The sequence below is a fragment of the Accipiter gentilis genome, chromosome 2 (genome assembly GCF_929443795.1).
Source record: "Accipiter gentilis chromosome 2, bAccGen1.1, whole genome shotgun sequence".
Classification (NCBI taxonomy): Eukaryota; Metazoa; Chordata; class Aves; order Accipitriformes; family Accipitridae; genus Astur; species Astur gentilis.
Genome location: NC_064881.1, coordinates 47,254,772 through 47,270,638, shown reverse-complemented (window position 1 = coordinate 47,270,638; position 15,867 = coordinate 47,254,772). Strand labels below are relative to the sequence as shown.

General features: G+C 43.1%; 1 long non-coding RNA gene across 1 annotated transcript; it reads left to right on the top strand.

Moving 5' to 3' along the window:
* The first annotated feature begins 7,339 nt into the window (after nt 1-7,339).
* On the top strand, nt 7,340-14,930 carry LOC126047818 (uncharacterized). Its single transcript, XR_007508713.1, has 2 exons — nt 7,340-13,303; nt 13,845-14,930. It is a non-coding gene; the product is annotated as an uncharacterized LOC126047818 (long non-coding RNA).
* Nucleotides 14,931-15,867: the final 937 nt, after the last annotated feature.

Genomic DNA, 15,867 nt, shown 5'->3' with positions numbered 1-15,867 from the left:
GGACCAACGCCTTCTTCGGTGCTTAATCCTCTATTTTTTCCAGCATTGTCTGACACTGCCTCTCAAGCAGCATACCTGTTATTCCCTCTTCTCCTTTATCTCCATGTTCTCCCATCTATCTCACTCTTCCTCCTTATTTCTTTTCTTCTGCTCTGTGCTACACCTGCTTGATCTTCCCTATCATCCTGGATCTCTGATTTCAACTCCCAGCTCTTCTTCCACCACCATTCACCACTTCCTGAAGAGGGGTTGATATTACTTACCTGCAAATTGATATTACATGGCAATCTATACCTACCAGATTCTGTATGGAGTGTGTGTCAAACAAGAGTATCACATGATGCCGAACATAAATTAAACAAGAGCAGATGTACATTGATATAAAGTGTGGCTTGAGGGACTATAACTGCTCATTTCTATGAATGGCCCATCAAAGACTCCAGAAGTTTGGAAGGCATGTGTTGGGGGACAGAGAAGAAGCACGGCTAGGTTAAGGAGAATTTTTTGCTTGGGAATTTGCCTTCCTTTCTGACATGTCAGCCTTCTAGCTGGAAAGAAAGTCCCAGATCCCCAGTCCCTTGCTATATGTCTCCTTCTACGTGTGACTGTTGCCTAGTGTCCAGAGTGTTTAAATTAGTTGCCAGTGTGCTTACTAAAAAGCAAAACATGTCCTGCTCTGAAAAATGTGTCATCTGAAAGTCAAGCAGAAAAGCATGATGATTACATACCCTAAAGTGGACACTTACGGTCTGGTCAACTGGACACTCTCCAGGCTCTACTAACTGGATCTCTTTTGACTCTAGTGGGAACGTAGACACTCAGCTCAGAGGTAGATGCCCACACACAGACACTTAGATTTAACCGATTGATAAGCAAGTATCAAGCATCATTGGAGGTGCCTCAGGGTATCTCAGATGTATTTATGGGACTGGCAGAAACTACACAGGATCTACAGTGGACTTGTGACCTTCTGAAGCAGGAGCTGGAGGTTAGGCAAGTCATCTAGGACATCTTAAATCACAGTGAAGTTCTATGTGTGGGAAACTGAATCAAGCTCTGTGTGTCTTAATTTGGAGCTGGATCGCCCCGAGAAGGCTTACAGCTAAAATAAAAATTTTCATGTGCAGCTGAAGAAACCAAATAAGCTGGTTTTGCAAGCCCAGAGTTTCAGTGCAACACTTGCAACTCGATATTGATTATCCACGAAGAACAACAAAGACCTAGAAAAAAAGAAAACACTCATGTCTCCAAAGAGGAGCAAAAGCAAAGTCTGAGTGAAAAATGATAAAGGCAGGTGATTGTTAATTGATTTATATCACAGGATACAGTGGCTGAAGCCTTCGATACTGTAAATAAGAAAACAGTGTTAGAAATGGCCTAAACTGAAATAAGACCAACTTTGAATGAAAACAAAGTGTTCACAGACTCAGAGATGTGAGATTAACTTGGCTGCTGATTCAATGGATCAAAAATTGCATTGATCTAATGCCTCTGACTTTCCACATTATGTCCAAAAAATGTAACCTAAGTACAGCTAGACTGGAAGATTGCTGCCGGACAAATGCTTTTTTTTCCTCTTAACGGAAAATTTCAGCTCCATTTTTCTAGCAGTCCAAAACATCCCCTGCTTCCCACATTGTGAGATGACAACAATGCTCAGCTGTCTTTGGCCTGAGTTACGGTGCCATGCCAGAAAGCCTCTCAAGTTGTGAAAAGTCTTAAATCAACACATTTTGCCACCGAAGAGTGAGAAAAAACAGTTCCTAAACCATATGAAATATTCATGTCTAGCATCTTGTGAGATACCATCTGGTTAGATCAAACCAAAGCAGAGCTGATAGTGACATAGAAACACACAGGATAGAAAGTAGGATGACGCTACTTGAAGATTCATTGTTTCATGACCTACAAAAGACCACTGCAAAACCAGCAAGCATTATTTCAGGAACAACTACCTTTTCAAACAAAGAAAAAACCCCAAATAGAAATGTTGATCCTTTCGGTCTGTTATTAGGAAAATCGTAACGTACTTCAGATAAAAACATGCCTCTCATGAAGGCATTGACAATTTAATTGCAATTTAATATTTGCCTAAAGTGTCTAAAAAAACCCAAATAAACCAATTCCAAAACTACCAAACAAGCATTTCTACAGCCAGAAGAATAAACAAAGGGCAAATCCTGCTGCGAACATTGTGATCTCCCAGCATTTTATATTTCTATTCCTAGAAGTAAATATGTCCTTTTTTCCCTAAAAGTCATCGTTCACAGGGCATAGTACTGGGACTTGGGAGACCTAAGTTTTCCTCCTGCCAGAGCTACTTTTCTGATATATGACCTTGAGACAAACCTTTTGCTTCTGTTCCTGCTTCCCCTCCCACTTTCAGTCTCCTCCAGGCAGAGACAGTTTTACTGTGCCTTATACAATGGGGCCTCTAGGTGCTATTGCAATGTAAATAGTGGCAGCACAGGTGCAATTGCGAGTGGAATATGGCTTTTATTATCCAGTTACAAGGTCACCGTTGGGTGAGAGGATTGCTGCATAAAACATTACTGAGCCATCAGCCTATGGCTGCCTCCCGGTTATATAATAATGTTATTTTAAACGCAGGGAAAGTATTTGAGGCTCTCTCAAGCTTGCCAAGTTTGCAGCGCTGTGGAGCATCAGTGGTAAAATGGCCCCACGCAGGTGAGTATGAACGTGAAGATGCTTAAACCGCCAGGGCCTTCCCCACTCTGTCCCTGTTGTTTGCAATTTATCCATTCCTTTTCTCAAGGTTAATTAAGCTTTGTGACACCTTGGAGGATAAGGAAATATTGTACCCAGCTCCGCAGAGGGGAAAGATGAAGGAGGCAGAAATGAAACGGCTGCCTTGGAGTGGCAGAGCCAGAATCAGGACCAGGGTAATCTCCGTTCCCTCGCCACACTGTGTACCTTGTGATAAAACTAAAATGCTACCACTTTAACGGCAGTGTCAGTCACACAGTATGGGCTCTGCACAGGCTTTGAAAACCAGGGAAGAGAGCATCACATGTTCCAGCCCACTTAATTTGAAAGCTGCCTATAATAAACCCTTGGGAACATGTAAAACAGACAGGTCAAATTACATAGTTACACAAATATCACTGGATTTCTGGCATTTAGGAATAAAAGGCTTTGATCTGTTCAATTTAAAGTACCTAAAACATGCACGCACTATGTTAAAATCTAACATTAAATGCTTTTCTTTTTGTATTTTCCAAAAGCCTAGCTAGAGACATTTGTACACAGCATGACAAAACTTTGCCTTAATAACATAAATATCTATGCACAAGTAATTTGGCACAGTGTGCCACTGCAAAATATTTTACATTCAGTAAAATGACAGTTCTTATCTAGTTCTTATACACAGAAACCCTTAAAGAAACAATCTATTGCCCTTTAAAAGCCCCTCTCTATTCCTCACTTTCCCATCCGTCTTATTTATAGCTCTCTCCTTTGTAAAGCCCTCCAATATCTACGAATGAAAAGTACTCATAAAAACTCTGTGTGAGCCGGGATTTGAAATCAGCAGCAGTTATGGATGTTACGCATATGAAGGAAAGACTTCTGTGTTACACTTCAGTATTCAAAATCAACCCTGAATCAGTGTCCTCGCCAACAATTTTGCTTTAAACCAGCGCTCACTTGAAGTCTGTCTAAACGTATCAAAATACCTCTTAGCCCTCCTCCCACTTATTTTCAGCGGGCTTTTCACTGTGTCTATGAGCAGGGATCCTCTCTCCCCGTTTTCCCTCATTGCACAATTGGCTTTCCACGGGCCTCTTTGGCAGCTCCAGCCCTTTTGGAAAGCAGAGTTTATTCCTCCCCTCCTCTTTCAGCCTCCCGTTGAGGAGGAGGTCTGTGGTGGGGACTCGATGCCACAGAATGTCAATGCCAGAAGTGGCCTTTCTCATGGAAATCAGGCGCGGGAGTCCGGCATTGTCCGTGCAAGAAGGGAGAGACGTTGCTTTTTTATTTTTTTCCTCTCCCTTTCTGGGAGATTATATTTGAACTGATGACCTCTGGCTCTCTTGGGCCTCGCAAGTGCCAGATCTTTCCTCAGGATTGATTTCTCCATCTCCTCCCTCACCTACATTGTTGCACCATCTCCTCCTCATCACGTCCAATTAGTCATTACAGGCTTATCTCAGCATTTTTAAGATTTCATGGATAAAAATGCCAAATAAGTGGATTTGACATGAATTTACTCATGCTGAGGACTTTATTTATCCACCTCAATATATGGCACACAAGCACTAATTACACCATTTGACCCCCTGGGAGAAAAGGAAGTTCTCTCCTCGCCAAACTTGGGAGCAACAGGAGATGTGCAGGAAGGAAACGTCCTCCCTGGGGACACGCCGGTGTGTCATATTGATATATCTCTGGTGGCATATTTATTTATGCCCTTCCTAACAGTTTGCTGCTCAAAGTTTTCGTCCTGATTTGACTCGAGAGGGATTTGGGGGAGGGGGGATCAGTAACACATACACTGCAGTTTTCCAGTTACAAATACGAAGGCCCAAGTCCTGGTGTCTTAACACGCAGGTCATCGTGGTTGACAGTCACATCGGCCCCAGACGGTTGTCCGGCACATTAGAATAAAGTCACTCCTGGTTACTGTTGACTGGCCAAACTTATAGCCTTCACAGCCTTGCAAGCTGGCCACAGTCAGGCTCGTGGTTTGGAGACTGGAAGAAAAAAGACACCCATCAGAAAGCAAGCTCCAGCAGGGCTGGCACCTACCAGAACCGCTGGGCAAAGCCAGCAGATCCACGCACGGGATCCCTCGTGGACCCCTGGGGTGGGCTGGCGTTACGCTCACCGAGCAGGTCAGCACCTAACCCTACACACACCACGCTGCACCTGTGCGAGAGCCGAACGCTCCTGCTCTGAATATGACCAAATTTGAGTGTTTTGCTGGCAGTCGGTAATACAACACTAAATCCAGTTGGGCTGTTGAGAAATGAGCCATGTCACCAATTCAGTGATAGTTAAAAAGCTCTCTTTAAAATAATTTCCTTATTAAATCTCTGCCTTCAAATGAGCAAGAGCCAGACCGTGTATGAATTCCCACTGCAGATCCTGCTCTTGCTGTGATAGGTTTTAAAGTGGTTTGTTAATACTCTGGGAGAAAGGTATCATGCATTTCAAAGACAGGGAAACTGTATCTGCACTCTTTTATCCACCTTCTGGAAGGGTTTTTTGAATACACCTCAGTATGTATTTCTGGTGAATATTGGATTGTATTTCTGAATGAATATTTCTGATTAAAAATTGTTTTGAAACTGTCATTTTGGAGCTACGACGGATATGTGGTACGTATAAAACACGCAGTGTGCTCTGCATGTAGGGTAGATGAAAGACGCAGTGTAGCTGCTAACTGATATTTAAATATCATGCCTGCGTACGTCTGTCAACTTCGAGCCGACAATACATAACGTGTCGTTAATGCACACACCTTTCACGAAACAAGGCACAAACCCAAAGAGTCTTAACACACAGACCCTGCACAGGTTGCATGCCGTGTGTGGGTAACCTTTTCACAGCCGACAGTATTTGAAGCAAAGTACTTACACCTGAAAAATTTATGCCCACACCGTGCACTGAGGCGTCGAGATACGCAGCCTCCCGTATGTTATACATAGATGATATTTACGCCAAATATTTTGGAGGAAGTAAAGGCGATTGCCCGCGTGCTCCCCAAACAATGGGAACGTGCCGCACGTTGTGCGACGGGGGGAAGCAGCTTGATCCTCGGGGAACGCTGGAGCGCCGCGGGATAAGGAAGAACGCTAGAGACGGAAAGGAGCAGGCAAACCGCGACGGCACTAGCTTGGCTTGCGTACGTGTGCGCAGAGCAAAGGCAGAGCCCTCGCGTTCCTGCCTTAGGATTTCCTTTCTCCCTCTGGGGAGGAGGGAAGGGTTCGCTTTCTTCAAGGCGTGTGAGAGAGCGCGTCCTCCCCCTCTCGCCCTTATCCTCCCGCCGAAGGACCAGAGGCCTTCACTTCCACGCACCGCTCTGCCCCCGGCTCCACAGCCGCCGCGTCCCTCCCGCTCCTGCTCCACGTCCCTCTGCCTCTGCTCCCGCCGCAACGTCTCCCTCGCAAGAACTTCGTGGGGAAACGCGTCCCCTTTCTCCCGCGCGTCCCACCGCCGGATCCTCCCTCCCACATCGCCGACGAGCATCGCTAAGGCTTGCGGGCTGGAAGCGGTGAACCGCGCGCCGGCGGCAGCCCCGGCACCGAACACGCGGGACAGCGCGGAGCCGGACCCACGCGCGCGCGGAAGGCGCGCCATCGAGCCCGCGCGCTCCCTGCCTCACGCACGCCGCGTGCTCCCCGCACACCCTCCGCACGAGCCTACGCCCCGCCCCGGCTCGGCGGGGGCGGGGTGGAAGCGGCCCCGGGAGCCGCTCTCATTGGCTAACGAGGGAGGCGGCCCCTCGCCCCTGCCGGCGGCGCGTGCGCGGGTGCCCGCGTGCGTTCCGACCGGGGAGATAGGCGGGGAGGGGAAGGGGAGGGGGGGGGGGTGGAAGCGGGGAGCGGGGGCGGGCGGCGCGCGCGCGAGGCGGGAGGGGGCGGGGCTGGTTGCCATGGGAGTGACGTCAAAGTGTGTCGGGGACAGGGAGCGGAGACACGGAAAAGGTCAAACTAAAGGCGAGGAGGAGACGCGGCCGCCGCCGCCGCCGCCGGGGCCGGGGCTGAGGCCGGGCCGGGGCCGAGCCGAGCCGAGCCGGGCGGCTACCCCCGGACCCGCCGGCCGAGCGAGGGCGGCGGCCGCCAGCGGGGGGCCGCGAAGCGGGCCGGGCACAGGCGGCCCGGTCCTCCGCGGCGGAGCCGGCCGCCGCCGCCGCCTCCCCTCACAGGTACGGACGGGGGAGCAGCGCCCCGGTGGGGCCGCCCCGCTGTGGGGACGGGCGGGCCGCCGCCTCGGGCCGGGAGGGGGCCGTGCCGGCGGCCCTGGGGAGGGGGAGAGCCCTGAAGAGGCCCGAGGGGTACCCGGGGTTGGGGGGGTTGCAGCCTGCCGACCCCCGGCGGCGGGGGGGAGCCTGGGGAGGGGGCTCCGCGCCCCCTTGCACTTTGCGGGGTGGGACGGGGTTTTTGCGGGGGGGGAGAGGAGCCCCGCAACCTTCACTGTGTGTGTGTGTGTCCCCTCCCTGTGCCGGGGGTCCCGTTCCTAGGGCAGACCCCCCCCCACACACCCCGCGGTTTGACCTCGTTGACCTGCGAACAGAAGTTGGCCGCGGTTTTTTTGGTTTTCTTTTTTTTTTCTTTTTTTTTTTTCTTTTTTTTTTTTTTTTTTTGGTGGGCCGTGGGACTTATGCCCCCCGCCCCGGCCCCTAGCTTTGCATAACTTGTCTCCCGAGTTGACTGTCCCTTCCTCCCTGCACTTTGCCCTTGCCCGGTGGTCTGTAGCGTAAGGGAGTAAAACTATTGAAGGGCTGGTTTTTGTTTCTCTAGTGAGAGAGCTGGACCACAAACAAGGCAGACTACCTAATTTTTTTATCTCTCTCTCTCCTTTTTCCCCCACAGCAGCCCAGCGCTGAAGTAGGATTCTGTCATAGTATAGAACAAGGGCCTTGGGCGTGATTTTTTTTTTTTTTTTGGAAAACCCTGGAGTGAAGCTGCTATTAGCATGTAGAGTTTGCATGCCACAGGCAGTCTGTTGTCTCTTCACGCTCAAAGAATAATTTAGAGGAGCAGCAATGACTCATTAACAGAAAGTATTAGTTGCATAAAGGCAAAACCAGGTGAAGTTTCCTACTTTACCACAGACTTACTCTGTGACCTTGGATCAGTCTTTCCGCATCAGTCCTCTGTTTGCTTATGAATCGGGAATAGTGGTGCTTTCCAAAAACGTACTGTGAATATACTGATGACTGTGAAATGCTTATCTGCTATACTAATAACAGGCAGATATCAATATTATTTCTACTATAGAAGCATAGATGCTCTAGCCAAGATGCGAGTGGTTTGCTTGCAGAATTTTCCTGTAGTAGCTACACTTTGATGAAAATAGGCACTTGTTTAAAAAGACATTTAATAACCTGTGGTCATCTTACACTTCATATTTTTATGAAGAGTGTGCACTGATATGCTTTCAAAGAACAGCCATTCCACAGCGCAAACAGTTTGTGGGTGTGTTTTCCTCTCCTGTTTGTCTAGAACAAAGCTGGTGTCCTCTTCCACTGCTAAGGAAACCTTGTGAATTTCTAATGTGGCTGATTATCTCTGATAGTTGGCATCTCTGAGCTACGTGGTGTTAGATTTGGTGTTTTGGTAGGGAACTGGAAGAGAGGTATTCTGATATACTTGATCTGATGAAGAAATTACTTCTGGTACTGGTTTTTAACTTACTGTGATAGCATTCAGTTGTACTTGTCACAGTTGGGTAGTTGCATTAACTTGATGCTATCTCAGGGTGCCTCTGTATTTGCAAGAAAATACTAAAGGGGGTGACAGTAAGTTCATTACATGCGTAATGACAGATAAACTAAGTAGTTCAGTTTCAGGAACAGTATTTTCCCTTTCACCTCATATGATGCTCTCTAGAAAATCAAATGCCTTAAGTATGTCATAGGCAAAAACTTTGATACAGGAATCCTAGAACTGTGAAGGAATTACCTGTCATGGTTAACACACTGCTCTGAAGTGGTGTGCAGCCACTGCAGTAACAGGTGAAAGCAGCGAAGCACAGAGTTGGGAGTTACTGCTGCTGCTGTGAATACTGGCCTGCGTGAGCCAAGTTTTCCCTCTTTACAGTTTTCCTTTATACTAACTTGTGCAGCTAGATTACTTGTGTGTGCCTTTTTTTTTTTTTTCCCTTTTTAAATCTATTGTAGAAGGATACACCAGGAAGAAGCACTATTTGACTGAGATCTGAGGGGTTTTTTTAAAGTAATTTGGTCTGTAGGTTCTCACTTGTTTACTCAAGTTAATATGAAACTTCTATAATCAGTTTTAACATTAAATAGGAAAGCTTTTATGAGTTGAGGAAGAGGCAAGCTCAACACAGTTGTGGTGGGTTTTTTTGTTGTTTTTTTTTTTTTCCTTAACAAAACTGAAAGCTGCTCTGGTAAAATGGCAATTCATTGTTAATTCATAATATGTAGGTGCCCTGGAAAAATCAAATACCTGGTTTCATAGCTACCCTTAGGCGTCTTTAATTTATGCAAGCAGGGCTCACTGAGTAACTACTCTAAGTCTCATTGACCTTAGTAGGTTTGCAGAGGTCATATTTTAAAACAGATAAGTTGTGCCTGAACTATTTTTTCAGTAAGTATTAGGAACAAGTATTTGTGTACATAATTATATGCTTTTTCCAGTTCTCCATTACGTTTTCTGTTTTTCTTTAGATTCAAAGTGGTACAGTAAATCTAGAGTCTTCTTGGATTTTATTTTATCTCCTTAATACTAGGAAGAAACACGGGTTTTTGAAAACAAGTTCTTTTTTCAAGCTCTCGGTAAAACAAAGCAAACTGTGAGGTTTTACAAACAGCTAGAAAGGCTAGTTTTAGGATCAGAGAAACTTGGCTGGCGCAACCCAAACGTATACGAGTGACATCAGCATTTTCCTGAGCCATTTATGCTATTCACTTCTGTTGGTTCCCAGCAGTGCCTTGTGTCTTATGTAAGCTTGCACTGTACATCCTGTCCTGCTGTTCTCATGCATGAAAATTCATTGGCGTTATCTTACTGTAGGGTTTGAGAGCTGAATAGTTACTGGCTGCTTGTTGTCTCAAATGTCTACATGCAAATTTCTTATGAGCATACCGAAGAGATCTGTGCCAGGAGCAGAATGCTGTCTTCCTAGGAGACATCAGAGGAGTAACTTGGAGTGAGACCCAGCTTGTCCCCCTGCTCCTTTCAGTAGTGGGAACTGTAACCACTGTGAAGTAATGTGGCTGTGGAGATTAATAGTGAGAGGTTTTACTGGACAGAAGCCGTGATCTGTATTACACGTAGATGGACCACTAATGCAGTTTTGATGTCTGGTGATAAAACAGCCATAAAAACCAAAGGACTAAAGTTTCAACAGAAGCTTTGATAATATTAAGACTGGAAGATAAAGGTTTTTATATACTATTACTGTGCACTCCTTGTTGCAAGGTCTTCGAGAGGAATTGTGCCTTCAGATACTGATGCTTTAAAATTGTAGTTAGCATTTAGTCATGCATAAGGAAGTTACTGTCACTTGATGGGTGAAATTGAAGCAAACCCTCTGTTACAAGCTCTTGAAAACAAACATTCCTTCTGTTTTTCTTGCTTGTTAAATGTAGCTGAAACTTGCAGCGTAAAATCCTGCAGTAACAGTGTTTATAGTTTAATTCTAAGTAAATTGGGCACCTTCTTTGAACAGTACCTAATGTTTCAGTTAAAAAAAAAAAGTGTTTCTTAAATATACTCTAGTCCCTTTTGTTAGTGTTCTAGTAGTGTGAGGGAGCCAAATTTCTGCTTACCTGTCTTGGTGAATGTGGTTGTCCTTGTCTGGCTCCATGGCTTGTTTTGAACAGCTGTAAAGTTTCCTTATGAGCACTGATGTAGCACAGTCGTGTACGGGACTGTACAAGATGTATAGCTCTGCAGTGGGACCATATGCAGTAGGGAGGAAGGGTTGATGTGAAAGAGAAGCACACCTGGAGAGGAGTGCTGATGTGGCCTGTGGAAGTAACGAAGAAATCTTTCCTGTGACTTTCCACAAGTGATCTGTTCCATGCTGCACAAAACAATTTCTCATTCTAATGGAGAAACAAGAGGAATATAAGACTTGACAAGGAGACTCGTTATCTGAAAAGGAACAGGTGCAGTGCTTTGATGCTTAAAAGCTAAACAAATTCCTGTAAGTGAACTGTTCTTGCAGAGTTTAAGGAGATTTCTTGGCAAAACATCTAAGAGGGACTTGAATTTTCATTTTCAGTAGGGAACTGAATTATCACTATTGCCTTTATCACACAAATCTAGGAATGGATGGACTTTTCCTAGTGCTTTTTCTTATTTTTGGAGAATATGCAAATGTGTTTTAAAACCATATGCAGGAAAATGGACAGCAATGCAGTTGTATGCGTTTTATAGGCTTTCAGCAACTATAAGAGTAAACCTCATTAAAAAAAATATGCTTCAAAAACACCTGCATGTAGCACATTCAAGATTCCATTACGTTATATTTTACTGCTTTATAGATACTTATATGAATATGAAAGTCCACGTATATGTTGTCATTATTCAATAGCCTTTTCATTCTCTAGATGTAGGCAAATAAAATGTAGTCTAGATGCTTAAATCTGCTAAAATATTTATAAGAAAGTTGGCTCTTGGAAAAAGTTTCCCACAGGATACAGTGGGTGTCAGGTCTAAAGGTCAGTGGCAGACAAAGTGAAGGCTCTTTTGGATTTATTTTTCTACTTTTTTTTTTAAACAAACCCTTCTTATGTAAAGAAGCATGGAATCTTTCTTTGTTGCTTCCTAAATTTTCAAATGCTAACAGGCATTTACGTGTTCGTTCATACTTAAGCATTTTGTTGAAAACTTTATTTTTTTTCTTTAGGAGAGGAGAAAAAAATAATCAGTGCAGTTAATATACTCACAAACTCTTAGCATGGAAGTTCCTGGTGTAAACCAAAAAAGCCAGATGGAGTTTTAAGCAACTGTCATGTACAACTTAGGAAACGAACGCCCCTGATACTGATAAAAGGGCCAGACTGGAACTACATAACTAATCCCAGCGTCCTTTTCAACACAAGATAAGATTTGGCTACAACACCATAGAGTTAATGGAGACAACTGTCAAGTTCTATGAAGCAGTGGATTGTTTGCCTAAAATAAAAATAACCTGCATGCTTATTCTTGTATGTATCTACTCGTGATTAGTGCTCATGCTGCAGTTTAAATGGGAAAATAAGTGTGAGTAGTGGCTGACTTGGTCTTGAATCTATTTCCTGTCTTAAATATGTGTGTAAATATATTTATATACATATTTAATAGTAGAATTTATCTGCATACATATTTTATGTATAAAAATATATTTAAAGATAGGAAATAAGTATATACGTTTTTAAATGTGTTACACAGCAAAACCTTCTCTCCATTGGAGTTGATTTGGAATGTCATGATTGGGGAGCCCCAGGAAGCAGTCTTGCAATTAAGTTTATTCACTGGATGTATCAGTGACCTGGAAGAAGTGTGCAGGAAGGTGCTAAAAAAAACGCCAAACACTTACAAGATGGCACAAAGTCTGTGTCAGAGACAGACAGGAGGAGTGGGCAGATGGCAGTCAGTACAAAACAGGTGAATAATCAGATTGAGAACAAGCTGAATAGACTGTGCAAGCAAGTATGCTGTTTGCATGCTGCTTGTGTTTTTGGTTTAGTTAACATGATGCGGACTTTTCCTGTTGTGATCTATGGAACAAAGAGGTAAAAATCTTGTAGCTGGAAGTATATATAATGGTGAAAGCATGCCTGCCATTGTCAGAGGGAACTTCTGGCATGAGTAAAAAGATCAGTACTTTCAGACCTATCTGGACTCGAAAACCTTAAAAACAACCTGTTCAGTTTTATAGACTTCACCTGCAAGTTTATTCAGATCTATCTTTGGCATGCGTAACATGGAATAATATTAAAATGATCTAAAATGTTAGTGCCTGGAAAATACAGATACACTGTGTGACAATAGATGTTTGGGGTTTTTTAATGGTCTAGAAGGTAGCAAGATGTATTTGTGATAATTTTTTTACATAATTTATTTTATCTAGTTTGTTTGAAAACTTTTTGGATAGCTGTCTAGCCTAACTGTTCATTGCCTGGCTTAGTGATCTTTTCCAGATTGATGCTTGCATGCACTATTAGAGTGATGAAGCTAAAGAAGAACAAAGGGATGGTTGTACTGATGAATGATTGATCCCATAACACCTAGCACAATGCTAAGGATTATTAAAAAAAAAAAAGGCCAGAAATGGAAAAACTCTTCTCCCACTGATTCATGCTTCCAAAAGTTTATAATACCAATTTGTAATAATAATAATGTGTACATGGAAGAGAGTGTATTGAGATCCTGTTGATCAGCCTATTGGTAACTTCATCAACACACTAGCAACCTCAGTCTTTCCTGTTTATATTTGTTTCAAAATGTTCCTACTTTTTTCTTTTTTAGGGAGTTCCATAAGTTATAAGAGCAGTGAACTGATCTAACTGGAGAATGCCCTACTACCCAATAAAGAGGCATTGCTTTGTCTGAGCTGGCACTTAATGGGAAGAAGCACAACCCACCTTGCAGTTTAAAATGTATTTCGTACAGATAAGTTTTCTGTGCCTGAAGTTACCCTTCAGTAATATCGGTTTGCTCCTTGTATATTGTTGTCTTAGGATGCCTCAGTCTGAACAACACCAGTAAAGAGTTCTAACAGCACAAGAAGGTTGAGGGAATTAGGTCTATACTTGTGCAGAAATGAAGGTTAGACAGATAAAGGAAAAAAGATTAAAATATTCACAAGAAGTGCCCCAGATAAGATTGTTTCATGTCTGAGGGCATGTTGCATCCTGTGGGAATGAGGAAGCTAAACTACTAAAAGGCTGTTTAATTCTTGTGTTTCACACCGAATCAACACAATGTTAGATATCAAAGTGGTATTAACGGAATTTGTAAGAACATGGACATTTTATCTAAAGAATATAGAAATAAAATAAGTTAGTCCAAAACAAATCTTTCACTGTGTCAGAGCTGTGTACAGAATGAACGTTGGAGACTTAACATGAGTATAATAAATCAAAATGTCAGATGAGCCTCAGAGGACTTTCTTCATTCATTTCATTGTTTTCTCTGCAGATACAGCATGGTTCAGCCAAATACAGGGTCATCATTCTTCTGATGTTCAAAGTGTTCGTAAGTGTTCCTGAAGACTCGGCTCTTCTCTATGCATTATCTTAAACTGCTCAGTTCATCATTTGGAGTGTTCAGTGCACTGACTGAGTACTTCTATATGCAGAAATCACAGTGTGAGTTCGTAGTTTTGGGTGAGTGGTGAGGTATGTTGTGTACTGTTGATAACCTACAGAAAAAGCTCAAATTTGTGCCTTTTGGAAAGTACTGTTTCCCAAAGCTGATGCTTGGCAACAGAAGATGCCCTGCTGACCCTCTGCGGCTTGGCAGAAAATGCTCCTAGTGCATGCGCTTCCTAAGCATATATGCCAGAGTACAGACTGCTTGGGGCTTCTGGCATGGTATTTTTTCTTAACTTTCACTAAACTGTCTCCTTTCCCCATAGCCTCAGCAGTAGCAGACAAACGGAATAGTAAAATAGAGGAGAGAATTATTTAGCAAGATAGAAATTGGAAACGAAAGGGTAAAACTAGAAAAGTCTGCAAACTCTGTTCTGGTTTAAGCAAATGGTCACCTGTCTAGCTGTTTAGCTGCTGTTAGCTAGAATTTCTAATGCATGTTTCAGCTGTTGGACCCCAAGAGTCAGTACTCATAGCAATAGTCTTGCTAGGCTAATCAGTGTTAGCTTTGAAGTGTTTAAAGTTAAAATTGCTGTGAGTTTTCCATCATGTCTTCCTTTCTTTTGCCTCATCCTTACTAGCGTTGTGGCTGGGGGCGTGAAAGTTGTGTGTTGTTTGTGGCTCTTCCTAGAGATGGGCACCTTTGTGCTTAAAGACTGTTGCTTTCTGTTTTTATCCATGTTCGTTCTGCTGGCTGACTGGTCCATATTTGATAGGCATCATTATTTTAACTTAACATTCTTACAACATACTCGTATGCTTAGTGTAATGTGTATTGTTAATCATGTTTTCTGAGGGTATCTTTAGCTTTTTAGAGAGACTACGTGATACATTATCATCACTGGTGATAAACTTTGTAACTAAATGATCTGATTATGTATGGATTGTGCTTGTAAATAAATATTCTTTCTCATCATTGCTCCTCTATCTACTTCTTCTGGAGTTTTGCTCATCTTTAAATTATTGTTCAGAAAACTTAATCAGTAAAACTTTAACTTAAGAGTAACCAATATTGTCCTTGCTTCTAGAAGGATAAGGAAACGCATTTTTTCCATCAAATTAGGTTAAGACAAGAAATAGTACTGCTAACTAATTTTTAATATTATTTTGACAGGTGTGTACTTTATCCAATAAGACAAAGGTAGTGTTTTCAGCAATGTTTTTCTGGATGGTGGTTTTATGAGCCTAACTCCCTGACCTGCCTGTAGGTCAAGGACATATTCTTTTTCACAGCCCTTTGCTGTGGGATAATAAGCTGTCTGCTGACAGGATGAGGCACTTTGAGGTCACTGGAACACTGGGAATGTTCTGGTATCAGGGAAGCTAGGTCTTCTGCAACCTGTCCCTTATGTGTTCTGAATATATCAAGGGAGTATTTCAAGGAAATATCAAGGAAAATTAAGGTGACTTCTAGAGCTTTATGAAGATTGGTATGCTGTATCTCTAGCCTTTATAGCAGAAAATAAAAATATAATACTAAACGGGGCTTGCCATGTTCAAAACTTGAATCAGCTGTGATATAAGATGGATTCTTTAACAAGAAAACTGGTGATATTTTCTTTGCTTAAAATACACATCTATCTATTTTGACTCTTTCCTCTGATTTTTTTTTTCAATTACTCTAACTTGAAAAATGAGTTGCCACATCTGATCCAATGCTTCTAATATTATTAATTACGAAATAAATGTAGTTGTTTATATCCTCAGATATTATGTGATTAGGCATGATTGTCTGGTCTTGTATTCTTCATTTGATTTCAGCCTGTATGATTGCTTTGAGTTCAAAAGCCTTATCAAAATTTTACAATGAGTTTTTTCCACTTTGAATACGGTGATTAAATGACTTGTCT